The 20,904-nt window shown below is 38.9% G+C and overlaps 1 pseudogene; it reads right to left on the bottom strand.

Annotated features, from left to right (window-relative positions):
* Positions 1-15,782, bottom strand: part of LOC134326306 (zinc finger protein 271-like) — a 77,482-nt pseudogene extending 61,700 nt beyond the window's left edge.
* Positions 15,783-20,904: the final 5,122 nt, after the last annotated feature.

Below are 20,904 nucleotides of genomic sequence, written 5' to 3'. Positions count from 1 at the left end.
GACTTCTCCGCCCCCCTGTGTAAGAAGGAGCACTACCGCAGGTCCTTCATTCCAGCAGCCATCAGGACAACAGTAATAATATATAATAATCTCACTCATACCCAATCTTACATGTTCATGGTGTAATAACAAGTGCAATATGTAATTTATTTACAATAAGTGCAATAACCTAATATTCTCCTTGGGAGTGACAAGGATGGATAAGGTTAGGAATGAGATAATCAGAGGTACAGCACAGGTTAAACAACTAGGAGATAAAGTTAGAGAGGCCAGACTGAGATGGTTTGGACATGTCCAGAGTAGGGACAGTGGGTATATTGGTAGAAGGATGTTAGATATGCAGCTGCCAGGAAAAAGACAAAGAGGAAGACCAAAGAGGAGGTATATGGATGCAGTTAGAGAGGACATGGAAGTAGTTGGGGTGAGGACAGAGGACGCAGTGGACAGAGTGAGATGGAGGAGGATGACTCGCTGTGGCAACCCCTGAAAAGGGAAAAGCCGAAAGAAGAAGAAGTGCAATAACCTAATATATTATGTATATTTCTAATGTATATATTATTGTTAGATATTTTTTTAGAGTAAATAATTACACACTATGTGTGCAATATTTTAATATTTCTTTCCATTTTTTCCTGTCTTCATACTGCTGTAACAAGTTAATTTCCCTAAGGGGATCAATAAAGTCTTATCTTATCTTATCTTAATATATTTTGCCATTCACAAAATAAAATCTCTTGCTGAAAAAATGTCTTCAGTCTTAGGAAAATGTAGCTTTAGAGTCTTAGGAAAGGTGGCTATACGTTTAATGTTAAAAAAAAAAAAGCAACACTATACCTTCAACTAGCCTTATTTGTGATGGTATATACAGTATGTGTGTGTGTGTGTGTGTATGTGTGTGTGTGTTTATGCTTGTTGTGTTGGCCTGTGAAGAAAAACTAAGTATCTCATTTATTTGTTTTATTAAACATTTAATTTAAAATACACATTTATATTTAGTTAGCATTAATCAATGGTGCATACTTTAAAACGCTAGCTTATAGCGCTTTTGTGTCTGAGTAGTGGTGGAATGTTGTGAGGTGATGTAAGTTGATGATGTGGTTGATGTTTCTTTTAACAGACAAAACAGGGTATGTCATGCTATTCCTGTTCAACCCACAAAATGTCATAACCCCAAGAATCAAATAAGTTAATTTAGCTACCTTAAAGTGATCACGATGTTGGCTGTCATATGCATTGACATAATCTTTTTCTCCTTGGTGCAAAAATCAAATTGTTTCACTAACACAAGAACTAACAGTTGGGGTTGCTGAAAAATATCTAAAAAAGATTTAACAATCTGTGTGATATGGGGTATCGTAAACCTTTGGAAATGTGTTTGTGCCCTCACCATTTGTGGGTTGGTGTGGATACACGTCTGGAAAGCCCCCTTTGTAGTAAAGATAACTCAGGCTGTCTGCCGGTCTGTCCAATGTTATAAACCTTAAACATTAACATATATAGAGACATCGCACCTAAGTGTCTTTTAATGTTAGAAACCTATGAAGCGCACCTAAACAGATAAACCTTGTGTGTGTGGAGTGGTAGGGGGTCTGTGGTTTGGGTGGTTTGTTGGCCTGTGAAGAAAAACTGAGTATCTCATTTATTTGTTTATTATACATTTTATTTTAAAATATAAATTTATATTTAGTTAGCATTAATCAATGATACATACTTTAAAACGATAGCTTATATCACTTATGTGTCTGAGTAGTGGTGGAGTGTTGTGTAGGTGTATGTGTATGTGTTTGATGTTTCTTTTAACAGACAAAACAATGCTTGCCTCTTTACTCTTTATTAGACCTACAATCATCGTGAGCCAAAGAATCAAATAGGTTTTATTTTAACTTTCCTTAAAATACTTGCTATGCATACTACCAACGCCTTGACATCTTTTTCTCATTGATGCAAAACCGATTTGGCTTCACGAACACTAGGCCTAACAATAGTGTTGCTGTAAAATACTTAAAATGTGTCTGATTTACATATACGTTAGCCATTTTAAAGCTTTTTGCCCTAGAATTCCAACAGTATACGGCTGCTTAAACACTATATACAGACATTGTTACAAAATGGGGTTTCGTAAAAACTTTAATGTTAAAAACCTAGGTGGGTGTATGTGGGTGTATGTGCGTGTGTGTGTGTGTGTGTGTGTGTGTGTGTGTGTGTGTGGGTTGGGAGGGTGTGTGTGGGTTGGTAGGTGTGTGTGTGTGTGTGTGTGTGTGTGTGTTTATGCTTGTTGTGTGTTTATGCTTGTTGTGTTGGCCTGTGAAGAAAAACTAAGTATCTCATTTATTTAAAATATAATTTTATATTTAGTTGGTATTAATCAAATGATGTTTGCTTTAAGACACCAACATAAATCGCTTTTGTGTCTGAGTAGTGTGGAGTGTGCTAGGGGTGGGAGGGTGAGTGGGGTGGGAGAGGTGGATGGGATGGGAGAGGTGAGATGAGATGGGAGTGGTAGGTGGGATGGGAGAGGCGGGACTGGGTGGGCGTTCCATACTATGTCAGTCAACATGATCTGTCAATCAAACTACCCTGTCGCTCACAGAGGTGGGGGCAAGGGGTCATAAATCAGGGTCATAAATCATATTTTTGACAGGTAGTGCATTATATATACTACTAAGGAATTGAAAGGCTATTCTGTAAAGTGAAATGACATGAACTTAGATAAAGCTTTTATGATAAGAATGTAAGTCATGTAAAATGCTGTATGTATATTTGTGTGAATTAGTTTCTACTGTATATGAGGAACAATAAGAAAACTATAAGAGGAAACACCCACCTATAGATTTATCTGTATTCATGGTGTAGAAATATGTGAACTGTTGGATTTACTGAAGCACTTTCTACATTCTGAGCAGTGATACGAGCTCACTGAGGAAACATAAAGATTAATAAAGGGAAGGAAACAAAACCTGAAAATAAAAGCTTTACCTTCCGTTCAAATCCTGTTCAAACTGCTGAGAATGAGAGCAGTTCATAACTACAGGAACACAGACTGTACTTGTACTCGGTCTGTTTACCTCCAGCAGCAACTGGAACCAGCGCCAAACAATTCAACTCTACCCAGGGATGCCAAGTCCAGCACAAATATCCAGCTCAAAGTCTGTCTAAACCCGCCCTTCACATGCTAAAACTAGCAGACCTTGTTCATAGGTATGTGAGCGCAAATCCTCATTAAAAACATTTTGTACGGTTTGTAATGAAAGCTTTTAGACAGCCGTGACACATTTTGAAAGTAGCCGAATTTGGCGGGAAAATCGCAAGAGTTGCCAGGTTCAGTCTGGTCTAAAATCAACCCTGAAGCTGAAACTAGCCCAGAATCCAGGGTGTCACAGATATTGGTGAAATGGCAAATGAACAATCAGTACTGTAGCGAGTGGCCTTGTCGTTGGGGGCAGTGTCGAGTCCTGGTGGGGATATAAAGCCAGCGAACAAAAAGTGATGGCGGATATCACGCTCTTGTGAGGTTAGAGTGGGTGAGACGCCGAGGGTAAACCAGGTATGTAGGCGGGAAATTTGATTTGGTTTTAATGGATTCGCTCATTTGTTATCGTCTGTTCGGAGCGATAACTTAAAGCGATATTATTATTTACCTCGTAGGTACTCGGATGTGGTGGCCAATTGTGGTGAACGTTTTCTAAAGAGGTAATTTGTGGGATTTTGCCTGGCGATTTTATAGCTGAGAATGTTATTAGCCGCTTAAAGGGTTATATGTATTTTTACAGTGTGTGTGCGTGACGCAACTAGTAGTGGATGTACTCCATATTGCCTCGTTGATCCTGAGTGAAGTTAATACGGCTGGGACTCGTTTGTTTGAATGCACCAATGAACTGTAACATTAAAGGCATTTAAGCAGTGATAAAGGTATGTGCTTGTAGTGGTATAATGACATTGAAATGTATTGGAGCATAGAGCAATGAATGATAAGTACTGGATTGAATACAGAGCGTCAGCTGCTGTTCTTTTCTGCCTGTTTTTTTGTGTTTTGTTTTGTGTGTGTGTTTTCTTTTGTATTTGTAATATTTTAAGTAACTAGCCACATTTGTAATGTGTCTCTTTTAAAATTGGTGTAAAGTCACTTCCAAAGGAGTAAGCGACTCCAGTAATAGTCCTACCCTAGACAGACTAGTTTTAAAGTGTGTGGGAATTGTTCACTATAGTTACATTGAATGTCCAATTGTGTAGTGGTCTTGCAGTGTTGGACTTAAAGGTTGAAGTGTAATGGAATACTTTGTGATTGGAGTGTATTTTGGGTATTCAGTATAGTTTAGTAATAGCATAGTACACAATAATAGTTCTGTCTAGAGGGGGACTACTGGGGTTGTTTTAAGACTCTATATATTATTGTACTAAGCCAAGTGGAGATCTTAGTGGTTTTAATAAATTTTGCTACTTACTGTTATAATAAAGAACGTCATATAGATTTCTCTTTGTGACAGTGTGTCTATTGGTTTGGACTGGAGTTCCCCTTACCTCCAGGTTTAAACTAAGGGGTGGCATTGTCGGTTAATTCTATTGTTTTGGGATAGCCGTGCTACAAGTACTACTAGTGAATCTTTTATTATTAATAATAATATATTGTCATTTTACATTCCGATTGATACTTTTTTGTGTTGTATTTTGTTTACAATTTTCTGCTTTTAGTAAAGAGTGGGCAGTCATAGCGTTGTGCTTAAGGTACTGAACTAGTAATTAGAAGGTCGCTGGTTCAAGCCCCACCACAGCCAGGTTGCTGCTGTTGGACCCTTGAGCAAGGCCCTTAACCCTCAATTGCTCAGACTGTATACTGTAACTGTATCGTAAATCGCTTTGGATAAAGATATCTGCTAAATGCTGAAAATGTAAATAAAGAGACAAAATTAATATTGAGCAGAATTAAGTTCACCTTATTGGTCCGGCCCTCCACAACAGTTCCAGGTTCTTATGTGGCCCCTTGGAAAATTTAATTGCCCACCCCTGATTTTAACCCTGTTTTACTGTACAAATCATATGGTCTATGCTAAAAGTTTTATGCACATCTAAACCCTTTTTTTTGATACCCTTAAACCTTATAATAAAGGCATTTTATATTGTCACAATTTTAGAATGTATTTAGAAATGATACATCTGAATGTCTTCATATTGACTGAGTGTAAACTACATGTGGTGTATTATCATTATGAAGTGGAACTGTTCTGTGGAAACAAGTAGATTCCTTTTAATAACAATAACAATTCATGTAATCAAGATTATTCCATTTAATAACAATCTAAATTAAAACGGAAATGAGCTTAGATTATGTTTTAGTTGACTTTAAATTTAAAGTAAAATCATAATGTCCAGTTATTACCAAACCTTTTATTTTAAAGCCTGAAATTCTATCCTAAATAGTTCCGCCAGATGCTTTTACCGTAATGTTTAGTATACGCACATCTTCACAAACAATGTGGGAGCTGATTTGATTGAGCATTTTGAAGTGGAGGCTTGACCGCAGTAGTAAATCAAACAGTTCACAGACACACAAGTGCACAGTAAATATTTCTACACCATAAATACAGATAAATCTATAGGTGGGTGTTTCCTCTTATAGTTTTCTTATTGTTCCTCATATACAGTAGAAACTAATTCACACAAATATACATACAGCATTTTACATGACTTACATTCTTATCATAAAAGCTTTATCTAAGTTCATGTCATTTCACTTTACAGAATAGCCTTTCAATTCCTTGTTTGTGTTTAGGATTAAATGTAAATAACTTCTCTGCTAAGATAAATAGGTGTAGTTTAACTTCACCCATCATGCTTTGTGGCTCCATCTAGTTCATTTGCACACGTTCCATAGATAATGAGCTAGTACTTCACACAAGGTGTGAATGGTTGGCTGATGATTGACCAATGCAGAGTTTTGAACTCGTCTTGGGTCTTTGTCCTCAGCTCTATTTAAGGACTAAACTCTAGACTTGTAGCTGAGTCACTTGGTAAGAAGGATCTTCTGCACGTTCTTCATTAGAAACGACCTGCTGGAGACACCAGCTTTGTTAAAGTGGCTGCCAGGATTCTAACAGGAAGGTAAAGGGTTTTCTTGTTTGTTTCTTTTACATTTATGTTGCATTTGTTGTTCTTTTTATTTTATTATGTTATTTAATATTATCAGGTTAATATATTCAGACTGTTTAAAATAGCTTTATGCTCATAATTGTGGTGTTTTATGAAGCCTTTTTTACTCCCAGCACACCAAAGATTTACACTTGTGAGCTAATTATTAGTCCTGTCATGAACTGGATTAGATTTGCTTGGTGCAGGACTGATGTTGAGAAAGTCAGATCTCTTATATCTTTATTTATATCAAGTTATTTATAGTTACTTAATTATTAATATCTGCAGTATTTATAAGTATTTTATCCTGATGTTCTTTGAATTCAGATTCTCACTTAGACGTGAAGTGAATTTAATGTTTTTATTACTAGGTGAAGAGTTTAATATTATTGTGGTATTAATGTAGTAAAAGTAATTCTAATTAATCGACTTGTTTCTTTGTTTCTGTTGCTTTCCAAGGAAACAGTTTCTACAGTCTTATCAAAGCATAAACATGAAGAACTTTCATCACTGCTCAGAGTGTGGGAAGAGTTTTACTACACAGAGTAATCTCAAACAACACCAGCGCATTCACACAGGAGAGAAGCCATATCACTGCTCAGAGTGTGGAAAGAGTTTTGCTCAACAGGGTACCCTTCAAAAACACCAGCGCATTCATACAGAAGAGAAGCCATATCACTGCTCAGAGTGTGGAAAGAGTTTTACTCAAAGCAGTAACCTTAAATTACACCAGCGTATTCACACAGGAGAAAAACAGTATCACTGCTTAGTGTGGAAAGAGTTTTGCTTACAGTAATGCTCTTAAGGTACACCAGAGTGTTCACACTGGAGAAAAGTCGTATCACTGCTTAGAGTGTGCAAAGTGTTTTGCTGTACATAGTACCCTTCAAAAACACCAGCGTATTCACACAGGAGAGAAACCGTATTACTGCTCAGTGTGTGAAAAGATTTTTGCTCATGAAAATAGTCTCAAACGGCATCAGCGTATTCACATAGAGAAACTACATCACTGTTAAGAGTGTGGGAAGTATTTTATTGCACATTATGTTCTCCAACACCACCAGCGCATTCACACAGGAGAGAGGTCGTATCACTGTTCACTGTCTGAAAAGAACTTTAGTGAAAGGAATATCCTTTAAGTACACCACACCAGCGCATTCACATAAAAGGATGACCCATATTGCTGCTTATAGTGCAGATGAAGTTTTACTGGAAGCAGCATTTTTAATAGACACCAGTACGGTCACACAGAAGTTACGTTTTTGTGACTGAAGTCGTGTTTCATTTTCTACTAATATCCACTAGAACTGTTCTACTTCAATTATCAAATGTACATGATGGTATGAATATGATCATTAATCATCAAATGTAATGTGGTGTAATGTACCAACCTCAGATCTGAATCTGTTTTTGTTTTTTATTCAAGTTTAATCTACTTAAACACAGAACAACTTTTACTTTCAAGTGGAAGAATTTTACCCTGGTCTTTATGGTGTTTGCATAAATTATTCATATTATGAATGCTAAGTTTTCATAAATGAATAGCCCCTTACTTTAACACTTCTAGGTCTACACTCCAAAATTGTAGTGTTTAGATGATTTCCACTTAAATAATGAACTGTCCTCAACCAGAATGTACATGAGAAGGTGTGAATGGAGGGCTGTGGACTGAACAGTGTTGCATTGTTCTATCATCATGAGTCTTTGTTCTTTGTGTTCATCTATAGACCAAGTTAGTGGTAGCTAAACTCCTTTGTTAAAAGAAATACTCATATTTACGTTTAATTATCCCACCATCTTCTAGTGCATAAAACCCAGTTCATATGAATCCTAATACAGACATTAAAATTACATTTAAAAATAAATAAATACTATTGTGGTGTTTCCTTATCATGGAGGTGACCAATTGACCAAGACCAACTGAGGGGTCAGGAGGCAATTGTTTTTTTATTGATGAATAAATGTATTTGTTAAACTGTAAATTCCATCCGAGTCCTCTGTGTGATGAGAGTTTGGTTTTGAATCCGATGTCAGCAAATGTGTCCACGGTTGTTAAATGGGACTAAACTCACGGTCCATGTATTTGTATGTAGGCTTGAGCTGGAGTGACAATAGAAGATAGATGTAAAGGACTGGGTGGGTAATAATTGTAAATAGTTCATCATGTAACCTGAAATCCTAAATCATTAATAATAAAGATTGGAGAGATCTAATCTTTTATTAGATTTAAAACGATTATAAAATAAATAAAAAATACTAAGGTTTAGATGCCCACTTAAACTTTAAGCATAGTATAAAAAAGGGTTTAAATGCGCAGTAAAATCTGCAGTATAGATAGAGCAACCCAGCTTATTTAAAGTCCAGAAGAAAAAAAAATAACCACACCATCTTGAGAATGCCCACAGCTAAACAGGGTCGGATCTGGTTAGTACTTGGATGGGAGACCACCTGGGAATACCAGGTGCTGGAAGCTTTTACTCACACACACCCACCTTCACTCCAAACCTCCTGTTACACACTGACCCAGTGGCTTTTTCTTCATCAAAGCTACACAATGAGACAAAGATCAGCTCATACTTTCATTCTTACTACAGTAAAATGCATTCAACTGACTTTTAAAGTGAAGTTCAAAATGTTGTACAGACATCGTCTCCATCTAGTGGTGCTAGAAATAAATTACAGCTTGTTACTTAACTAAAATTGTAATGGGATTACTTTACTCATTACATCCTGGAAAATGTAATCTCGTTCCTCATTACTTTACTTTCACGTTACATTCTAAACCCAAACAAATACTGTATACTGGAATCACATCTACAATCAAATTCCATTTATTTACTTTATTTATTTAGTAAAAAAAAAAAAATCATCTCTTGTGCAGAGATATACCCCAGCTAGCACAATCATCTGGCCCAGTTCCCACTTTTCTATCGGCACCGTCGGCCGAGTGTCAGAATCGGCTAGAATCAATATAGCCAGATCCGGCCCAGTTGTCACCACAGCTGGGTTTGGCTGGTTCTCGTAGAAACGCGTGCGCACCGACGCTGCCCAGCTAGCAAGATAGATCTGGGCCGATTCCGGCTCCGGTTTGGCAGTGTCGGCTGTCTGTCGGCTCGGCACCCCACATCTGGCCCGATTATGGCTGCATGTCGGCACTGTTGGCTGACTGAGACTCGGCTACATTGCGGCACCCCACATCTGGCCAGAATATGGCTGCATGTTGGCTGACTGAGACTCAAAGCAACTTTTTTAATTCAATATAATAGTTGTATATGTATGTGTAAAATTATTTTACAGTCGCTTGATAAGCTTGTTTGACTTGAACCAGATGTACGTACGCTAAACCATGATAACTGTTTATAAGAATGATAACTGACAAGTGATTTTTAACTATTATCTTAATGTTAATACATGGTGGTGTCAGGTAGAATCAGTTCACTATGAAAGGTTCCCTGAACGCATGTGCGAGGAGCCTCAAGCATTTAGTTCAGTTTAAATAAGAGAACCATTATCTTTTACACTTATTCACTGAGCTTTTCAAGGTAACATTAACTGCTGCTCTTTAGGACTAAAAACTTACTAAAACTTTATATTACAAATACTGATATACTGTAGTAACAGAACATATATATACATTGGTTTTGTGCAGGGCTAGTGCGTCTTTTACTGGTTCTTGGTGTTTTTGCAGACGTTTCACCATCTCCAGAGTGGAGTTCCATCGTGTCTTCAGCCCATGTGCAACTTGCTGTTTTTCTAATTCAGAGGTATTAGGTGGACTATGTTTGAAGTGCCCCACCACCTTGCGACACTTAGAAAGTGCACAGTCAAATATACTATTTTGTAGGGACACTGTAACAGTACGTTGAATGCTGTGTGCGATGCATGGCAAATGTTCGAACGGTAGGTGCCTCGTCGCTGCTATCATATTTCTTGCACTATCTGTGCTTAGGGTACTCACTTTACTTTCGATGTTCCACTGCTTCGCCACATCCATAAAATGTTCGGCACAGGTCACAGCATGATGCCTCTCCTCTGTTTTCATGACCGTTAAAGCATGTGAATGAAGTTGCCACTGTTCATCTATATAATGACCTGTAACTCCGAGATAGCTGTCGTTACCTAGTGATGTCCAATAATCACCCGTAAGAGCAATAGTGGCTGTGAGTTCCAAATCCTGAGCTAGTTTTGCCCTCTCCGTTTCATATAGCTCGTGAATTCTGTTGACGATAGTTGATCTCGAGCGTAACTCATAAGATGGGTCCTTGGAAGCGAGCCTAATTATGTCGCGCAGACCCTCGTCCTGCACTATGTTAATTGGTCTGCATGCTGTGGCTATCCATTTAGCAATTGCTACCGTTAATTTGTTGGAGGTGGGCTGGTCCATCGTCTGCCGGCGAACATTGTCCAGTGTTGTCTGTCGTACATTGCCAGAGCTCAACCTGCTGCCAAATGTGTGCTTGGCTTGCATGTGGTATTTCAAGCTGGATTGAAATACCACATACCACATGTTACAGTTTAACAAATACATTTATTCATCAATAAAAAAAATTGTCTCCTGACCCCTCAGTTGGTCTTGGTCAATTGGTGATAGCTAAACTCTGACAATAACTGCAAACAGCTTTTGTTTTGTCAAGTGAGCCATCTGGCAAACTTTTGAAATGAAACTTCACGTTTAACAGACCTTTCTCCATCACTCACGTACTCCTCTACTTTTAATGATAGATGCCGTGCACGGTCAAGTATCAACATGAACTACAGATGACTCGCAGGGCCAAATGCGTTAACGGCACTATTTTTTTTAATCACGTTAAACTGAGATCGCGTTAATGCGTTATTATCGCGTTAACTTCGACAGCCCTAATATATATATATATATATATATATTTTACAGAGTATTTTCATAGCAATAAGAAGCAAGAACAGTTGTAGTAGTACCAGTGACCATTAAAGGAAAGCCTTTTAAAAATCTACTGCAGGCCTTAACTGGGCCTGATAATGGTTGTTCTGGCTAGCAGGTGGTTAAGTGCTGGCTTATTGCTGGCAGTCATGGCTGGGATCCGGGCAGCCGTATATGGGCCACAATCTAACCGTCATTTATTTTGACACCGGGCCAGATCCAGCTGCCGGATGTGGGCCGACACAAAAAGTTCCGGCATGCCGGATATATTCATAATTTTTTTGCTAGCTGGGTGCCCACCCAGTTCTTTACATCTACCTTCTATTGTCACTCCAGCTCAAGCCTACATACAAATACATGGACAGTGAGTTTAGTCCCATTTAACAACTGTGGACACATTTGCTGACATCGGATTCAAAACCAAACTCTCATCACACAGAGGACTCAGATGGAATTTACAGTTTAACAAATACATTTATTCATCAATAAAAAAACAATTGCCTCCTGACCCCTCAGTTGGTCTTGGTCAATTGGTCACCTCCATGATAAGGAAACGCCTAAACTACCACAATAGTATTTATTTATTTTTAAATGTAATTTTAAAACATGTCAGTGCAGTCTGTATTAGGATTTATATGAACTGGGTTTTATGCACTAGAAGATGGTGGGATAATTAAATGTAAATATGAGTATTTCTTTTAACAAAGGAGTTTAGCTACCACTAATTTGGTCTATAAATAAACACAAAGAACAAAGACTCATGATGATAGAACAATGCAACACTGTTCAGTCCACAGCCCTCCATTCACACCTTCTCATGTACATTCTGGTTGAGGATGGTTCATTATTTGCTAAGTGGAAATCATCTAAAGACTAGAATTTTGGAGTGTAGACCTAAAAGTGTTAAAGTAAGAGGCTATTCATTTATGAAAACTTTGCATTCATAATATGAAGAATTCTTGCAAACACCATAAAGACCAGGGTAAAATTCTTCCACTTGAAAGTAAAAGTTGTTTTGTGTTTATTAAAGTAGATTAAACTTGAATAAAGAACAAAAACAGATTCAGATCTGAGGTTGGTACATTACACCACATTACATTTGATGATTAATAATAATATTCATACCATCATGTACATTTGATAATTGAAGTAGAACAGTTCTAGTGGATATTAGTAGAAAAAGAAAGCACACACAGCTCTTTCTGTACATGCAGTAGTGGAGTATCATTTTATTTTCTCCTCTGAATGCGCTGGTGTTTTTCAAGACGACTTCAGTCACAAAAACGTAACTTCTGTGTGACCGTACTGGTGTCTATTAAAAATGCTGCTTCCAGTAAAACTTCATCTGCACTATAAGCAGCAATATGGGTCATCCTCTTATGTGAATGCGCTGGTGTGGTGTACTTAAAGAATATTCCTTTCACTAAAGTTCTTTTCAGACAGTGAATGGTGATATGACTTCTCTCCTGTGTGAATGCGCTGGTGTTGTTGGAGAACATAATATGCAATAAAATACTTCCCACACTCTTAACAGTGATGTAGTTTTTCTATGTGAATACGCTGATGCTGTTTGAGATTCTTTTCATGAGCAAAAATCTTTCCACACACTGAGCAGTAATACGGTTTCTCTCCTGTGTGAATACGCTGGTGTACTTTAAGGGCACTACTTTGAGTAAAACTCTTTCCACACTCGGTGCAGTGATATGGTTTCTCTCCTGTGTGAATACGCTGGTGGTTTTGAAGGCTACCATGTTCAGCAAAATTGTTTCCACACTCTGAGCAGTAATATGGTTTCTCTCCTGTGTGAACACGCTGGTGTTTTTGAAGGGTACCCTGTTGAGCAAAACTCTTTCCACACTCAGAGCAGTTATACGGTTTCTCTCCTGTGTGAATACGCTGGTGTTTTTTTAGGTTAACATGTTGAGCAAAACTCTTTCCACACTCTGAGCAGTGATATGGCTTCTCTCCAGTGTGAACACGCTGGTGTACTTTAAGGTCACTACTTCGAATAAAACTCTTTCCACACTCTGAGCAGTGATACGGCTTCTCTCCTGTGTGAATTCGCTGGTGTTGTTGGAGTGTACATCGTTGACTAAAACTTTTTCCACACTCCGAGCAGTGATACGGCTTCTCTCCTGTGTGAACACGCTGGTGTACTTTAAGGTTACTGCTTTGAGTAAAACTCTTTTCACACTCTGAACACTGAAATGGCTTCTCTCCTGTGTGAATGTGCTGGTGTCGTTGAAGATTACTCTGCATAGTAAAACTCTGCCCACACCGTGAGTAGTGATATGGCTTCTCTCCTGTATGAATGCGCTGGTGTTGTTTGAGATTACTCTGCTTAATAAAACTCTTCCCACTCTAAGCAGTGATGAAAGTTCTTCATGTTTATGCTTTGATAAGACTGTAGAAACTGTTTCCTTGGAAAGCAACAGAAACAAAGAAACAAGTTGATTAATTAGAATTACTTTTACTACATTAATACCACAATAATAATAAACTCATCACCTAGTAATAAAAACATTAAATTCACTTCACGTCTAAGTGAGAATCTGAATTCAAAGAACATCAGGATAAAATACTTATAAATACTGCAGATATTAATAATTAAATAATAATTTATAAATAATAATAACTTGATATAAATAAAGATATAAGAGATCTGACTTTCTCAACATCAGTCCTGCACCAAGCAAATCTAATCCAGTTCATGACAGGACTAATAATTAGCTCACAAGTGTAAATCTTTGGTGTGCTGGGAGTAAAAAAGGCTTCATAAAACACCACAATTATGAGCATAAAGCTATTTTAAACAGTCTGAATATATTAACCTGATAATATTAAATAACATCATAAAATAAAAAGAACAACAAATGCAACATAAATGTAAAAGAAACAAACAAGAAAACCCTTTACCTTCCTGTTAGAATCCTGGCAGCCACTTTAACAAAGCTGGTGTCTCCAGCAGGTCGTTTCTAATGAAGAACGTGCAGAAGATCCTTCTTACCAAGTGACTCAGCTACAGGTCTAGAGTTTAGTCCTTAACACTAGAATGACTATGCTTGCGCTTTTTTGCGCAAGGGACTCTAGCCTCTCGATCCCCCACTCCCCTGTTGTGAGCCACTTAGTACCCAGTATCATGGTAATGACCCACAGCCTGTCTACACACAAACACCTCTTATCCTCCTCTGCCCAAATTCTAGAGACAGGCCTGAGTGAGCTGGCAGCAAGATTTATTTAAAATAATATTCACAGGAAAAAAAATCTTACAAAATTGCAATTTTTTTTTTGTTTGTTTATTTAATGTTTTTACAAAACTATAGGTACTATATATATATATGTGTGTGTGTGTGTGTATGTGTGTGTGTGTGTGTGTAATTGTAGCTATACATGTTATTCACACTTATTACACACCCAGTTTTTCTCAGTTCTACATTTGCGACAGGTGTACTTGTTGCAAACTCCACACTGTTTTGTGCTGCGGTTTCTAGTGCAGAGCGTCTGCACCTGACACTACGTCGTCTTTCCAGGAACAGGCGAGGGATGTTGCTTTTGTTTCATAGCCTTTTCCAGCATAAATTGCTGCCGAAGTTCCAGTGCAAGGCCATGTATAAAATCTCTTCTGCTTTCGGTGGACCTGGTGCATGCTTTGTACAACACATATGCGTTCATCGCTGCTAGGTCAAGCATGTTGTAAAATACGGCAACGGGCCACCTGCGTGTGGCTGCACGTACCGTATAAACACACACGCCATCTGGTCCATTATGTCGACACCACACTGCAAAAACAATATTTTGAGAGGTGCATGTTACATTTTGGAAACAGTGCAACATGTATAAGTACATTAAACCAGTGCGGCAACATTATGCATATACATACCTTCATGGAGTTGTAATCTGTAATAGTGTTTGGTTTCCGTTTGCGCTCATCGCCAACTAGCACATGCTGGTGCATGGTGCTGAGAACGCAGACCAACTTGTTCTTCCTAGGAACATACACTGTCAGTGTGGCACTGCCAGATTTATAAACTTGTGTGGACAATTCAGCCCGGCCCTTGGCACTTTTTGGTGGAGGGGGAATCTCCCGTCTAATTTTGTTGATTGTGCCAAGCAGAGTTGTGTTATGGTTCAGCAGTCTGTTAGCCAGTGCCATAGATGTGTTGTCCATGGTGACAATTCTTCCCCTGCCCAGAAATGGCTCCATGAGCTTCATGACGACATTCTCAGACAGTCTTTCACCTTTGGGACGACTGGGGTCCTTTCCTAAATATGGAATGGCGTTGCACATATACTTCGTCTCCAAGTCTGCAGCAATCCAGAACTTTATGCCAAATTTATCAGGCTTAGTTGAGATGTACTGCGTGAATGGACAGCGGACCTTGGTGGGAAACAGCTGCTCGTCGACAGTAATGTGTTGTCCCGGTACGTAACACAGATGACAGTTACATATGAAACGTTGCCAGATGTCCGAAACTGCAGCGAATCTGTCGGTCTTCACACGTTCAGCACGGGTGTCTTTGTTGTCAAACCGCAAATACCGCATGATTTCTTTGTAGCGGTCACGGCACATCGTCTCCTTGATTGCAGGCACGGCATAATTTTCTGACCAAGACTCTATCATCGCACCAATTGGGCAGAGTGTTGCTCGAAGAAACAGAACTGCTATGAAGGCCATCAGCTCACTGACAGAAAGGCTCCAGCATTCGTTTGTTCTCCGGGCTTCGTGGACGGTGCAGTCTGTGATGATCCGGAGCATCTCCATGCTGAACAAACACAGAAAGCTCTGGAGTCTACTCGTTATCCTCCGCTGCACGAAAGAAAAGAACATTTTAAAAACCCCATGGTGGTCTTTAGCCCGTGAACGGGCTATGAATTTTTATGTTTGTGTTTCTCTGTATACTGTCACACCGTCAAAATATCATTGTTGGTAAACAAGGAACCTTCTGATAGCTTAAAATCTCTAGTTTTTAGCAACGTAAACATTGAGCTTATTTTGTTTATAAGTTCTTTTAAAAACACAAAAGAATTGTAGGTCTGAAAAATTTCTGCCAGAAATACAGCCTTTATATTTTGTAATATTATACTGCGGTACTTACTTTCATACCGACAACATTTATACCAAACAAGCCAGCACAACTTCACCATCACATTTCTGCTGTTTGTTTTACTTCAAATAAATCAGCATTAAAAATATACCAGAAATGATTCATGTCTGATAAAGCTCTGCCATCAATGCATAGCATGCAATGCATCAAAGCACTCGGTAAACAACACCACCGCGACAAATGTATATCAAACAAAAGCATGAGAGCTAAACCAGCACATACCTGGATCTTTTATCTTCAATCTGAGTCCAAATTTATGTTCATTAGTCCTTCCATTCCAGATAAAATCCACTTTTTGTAAATGTTTACAAACACCGGCGGCCATTTTGAATAGTTGCAAGCATGTTGTATAAGTTTATAAAGTCAATAACACGCGAATATCAGCTCGTATTATAATGAGAAAGCGCTCACAGTAATCACAAAACCTCCCTGTAACTGATAGCGCTCAGAGTTTGGCTGTGAGATTGCGCAATACCTTTACAGCCAATGTAGAGACAGTATCCATCTCACCACCTAATACTTGTTTTTCATTGGAGAAATGCAAAAATATTAGCATATTTTGCTTTTGATTGGAGGACCAGCTTATATCCCGCCCCGCTTTTTGCATTTAGCCTCTCGGATTAGTCTAAACAGCTGTATTTCACCAGCCGTCACCATGGATACACATTACGCACGCTGGAATGTGTGCTTCTGAATCAGTAGAGTGAGTCAAACTTTTCTCTTAGGGCTGATAATACAGTGTGAATCTATTTAAACGACTCAGTTCGTGAAAAGTTCAACCGGCTGCCTGTATCTTGTTACAAAAGTAGCGGTTTGTATATGTGTGTGCGCGCTGGGGGAAGGGAGCGCTGACTGGCTGCCTGTGAGAGTTCATCACTCCAAAAAACACTCAAATGTTATAAATAATGACTTTATAAAGTATAAATAATGCATTTTACACATTTTATCTGCAGTATAATCTGTTTATTCTGAGTTAGAAAGCTTTGGAAAGCTTTGGAGAGCAGTAAAGTGTGATGCCACTCCGGGTGCAATAACTCAAAATCAGAATGAGTTAGAGGTCTAAAATCTGGGCTGGTGACAGAAAACCCATTTGGCTACAACTCTATATATGTTGTGTAGGTGGTCTGCAGACCTGCAGTCCTACTTATACTCACTGAAACTTTGGATTTTAAAAAAAAATGTAAAAAGCGCCTACATTTTGGGGGGTTTTTGTCATCATTTGATCATTGTAACATAACATCATGGCATTTGGCTGTGTTTTTCTGATACTTTAAAGGGTTTTCTATAACACTGAAGTATAATTTTTGTGTTATCTTATAAACTTTCTGAATGAGAAGCCTTAGAAACTAGGTATGTCTTTCAGGCGGAAAATGCACAAAAATAGGCCGGACTGCCAAGGGGATTAGTGCACATCTAAACCCTGTTTTACGGTATGATTCAAGTTTTATTGCGCATCTACACCCTGTTTTACGGTATGATAAAACTTTCAGTGCGCATTTACAACCTGTTTAACGGTAGGATTCAAGTTTTTTGTGCGCATCTAAACCCTGTTTTCGGTACCCTTAAACTTTTAGTGCGCATCTACACCCTGTTTTACATTGTGGGACTGCTGAGGCATGTAAGCTGTTTCCTTATCGAAATTTAACCCGAAAACGGAGCGCGGAGAGAGCGACACACACACAGAGAGAGAGAGCGAGAGAGAGAGAGACACACACACACACACACACACACACACAAACTCAAAAGAAGCTTTATTGGCATGACAAATAAGGACATTCGTATTGCCAAAGCAAGTTACAAGGAAAAATTAAAAATAAAAATAAGAAAAAACAAAAATATACAGAACAGTTATATGTGCAAAATATATAAAATAGAATAAAATATTAATAAAAACAGTGCAAAATAATAACAATAAAAATTATAATATTTACATTAATGAGGTAGTAATAACGATCAGTTTGTGTGTGTGTGTGTGTGTGGGACATGGTGACCCACTGTCCCTCACCTGGTGGCAGGTGTGTGGGTGTAGAGTGCTGCTAGTGTGCAGCTCTCTCTGTGCTCCCCCAGTAGGTGGGGCAGTTTGTCGGGGTCTGGGAGGGAGGTAAAGTTGGGAATGATGTTATTAAATTTAGGGAAGAATTGAGAGCGGATGTGGTGGTACTTGGTACACCGGGTGAGGAAGTGCAGCTCCATCTCTACTTACTGAGAGTGCAGTAGTGCTGGCACAGCCTCTCCTCCCATGGCAGCCAGGACCGGGTGTGTCGCCCCGTCTCAATGGCCAGGTCATGTGCACTCAGTCTGTACCTCGTCAGGGTGTTTCTTAATTTAGGGTCAGATACTGTGCTCAGATAGTCTGCTGCACTGTAGTGTCTGTTTAGGGCCAAATAACACTGCATTTTACTCTGAGTTTTAGTTTCAGTTTCCCAATAATTCAGATATTTAGTTCTGAGTTTTTGTGTAATTTGGTTTATTCTAATTGGGTTTGCAGATTTCTCCTGTTCCTGAGTCTTTATTGTGTTAGTGTGTGTTAGTGGTGTGTCGGCGTGTGTTATTACAGTGTCTGTGTGTGTTAGTGGTGTATCTTTGTGTGTTGGTGGTGTATGGGTGTGTGTTAGTGGTGTATCTTTGTGTGTTGGTGGTGTGTGGGTGTGTGTTAGTGGTGCATCTTTGTGTGTTAGTGGTGTATGGGTGTGTGTTAGTGGTGTGTCGGCGTGTGTTATTACAGTGTCTGTGTGTGTTAGTGGTGTGTCTTTGTGTGTTGGTGGTGTATGGGTGTGTGTTAGTGGTGTATGGGTGTGTGTTAGTGGTGTATGGGTGTGTGTTAGTGGTGTGTCGGCATGTGTTATTACAGTGTCTGTGTGTGTTAGTGGTGTGTCTTTGTGTGTTGGTGGTGTATGGGTGTGTGTTAGTGGTGTATCTTTGTGTGTTAGTGGTGTATGGGTGTGTGTTAGTGGTGTGTCGGCGTGTGTTATTACAGTGTCTGTGTGTGTTAGTGGTGTATCTTTGTGTGTTAGTGGTGTATGGGTGTGTGTTAGTGGTGTATCTTTGTGTGTTGGTGGTGTATGGGTGTGTGTTAGTGGTGTATCTTTGTGTGTTAGTGGTGTATGGGTGTGTGTTAGTGGTGTGTCGGCGTGTGTTATTACAGTGTCTGTGTGTGTTAGTGGTGTGTCTTTGTGTGTTAGTGGTGTATGGGTGTGTGTTAGTGGTGTATCTTTGTGTGTTGGTGGTGTATGGGTGTGTGTTAGTGGTGTGTCGGCGTGTGTTATTACAGTGTCTGTGTGTGTTAGTGGTGTATCTTTGTGTGTTAGTGGTGTATGGGTGTGTGTTAGTGGTGTATCTTTGTGTGTTGGTGGTGTATGGGTGTGTGTTAGTGGTGTATCTTTGTGTGTTAGTGGTGTATGGGTGTGTGTTAGTGGTGTGTCGGCGTGTGTTATTACAGTGTCTGTGTGTGTTAGTGGTGTATCTGTGTGTGTTAGTGGTGTATGGGTGTGTGTTAGTGGTGTATCTTTGTGTGTTGGTGGTGTATGGGTGTGTGTTAGTGGCGTTATTACTGGTGGTGTGTTGGTGGTGTATGGGTGTGTGTTAGTGGTGTATGGGTGCAATGACTCAGGACAAGTTGGATGAGGGGACTGGTATGTTTGCTCAGCTCTTGGTGTTTAAGGGCTTTATAATGATAAGTTTGGGGGTCGCTCTCATTTAGATGGTTCCAGAAGTTGATTGCTCTTCTCTGTATGTTTATAATTAGAGGAAATCAGCCTAATTCAGCCTAATTCACAAACACACACACACACACACACACACACAAACACAAACTGATCATTATTACTGTAAATATTATAATTTTTATTGTTATTATTTTTGCACTGTTGTTATTAATATTTTATTCTATTTTATGTTTTTTTGCACATGTAACTGTTTTGGATATATTTGTTCTTTCTTACTGTTATTTTTTATTATTTCTCTCTAACTTGCTTTGGCAATACGAATGTCTTTATTTGTCATGCCAATAAAGCTTCTTTTGAGTTTGAGTTGAGAGAGCCGTAACCGAGCTACAGAGAGAACATGCAGAAAAGAAGCTCTGCTCTTATAATGACAAATAATTGAGAAATAAACTATAAACTTGTTTAGTTATGTTAAATCTGATTCGTTCATGGCGCGAACTGAGCTTTTCGAGCCTAACTTACATAAGAACAAGTACAGGGAGCGACTGAGGGCTCTGGACCAGGAACTCTGTGTCTGCCTCTCATCCATCCCTGCCAGAATTGGGCGATTGTGTGCATCATCCCAGGCTCAGGTTTCCCATTAAAAGTAAGTCACGTTTACCCCTCCCTCCCTAAATGACACCTTATGGTGTGTGTGCGCGTGTGTTAGCAGTCCGAGGGATGCTGAGTGTAAATTTTTTAATACATTTTAGACTGGGGTGACTTGAGATTTTGCATACTTTTAAAGGGTGCCATAACTGAAAAAAGGCTGAGAAACACTGGTGTAGTAGACAAAAGGTAAGTAACTGTGCACACTTATATACATACAGTGTATCACAAAAGTGAGTACACCCCTCACATTTCTGCAGATATTTAAGTATATCTTTTCATGGGACAACACTGACAAAATGACACTTTGACACAATGAAAAGTAGTCTGTGTGCAGCTTATATAACAGTGTAAATTTATTCTTCCCTCAAAATAACTCAATATACAGCCATTAATGTCTAAACTACCGGCAACAAAAGTGAGTACACCCCTTAGTGAAAGTTCCTGAAGTGTCAATATTTTGTGTGGC

The sequence above is a fragment of the Trichomycterus rosablanca genome, chromosome 14 (assembly GCF_030014385.1).
Source record: "Trichomycterus rosablanca isolate fTriRos1 chromosome 14, fTriRos1.hap1, whole genome shotgun sequence".
NCBI lineage: Eukaryota > Metazoa > Chordata > Actinopteri > Siluriformes > Trichomycteridae > Trichomycterus > Trichomycterus rosablanca.
This window is presented reverse-complemented; position numbering and strand designations above follow the sequence as displayed.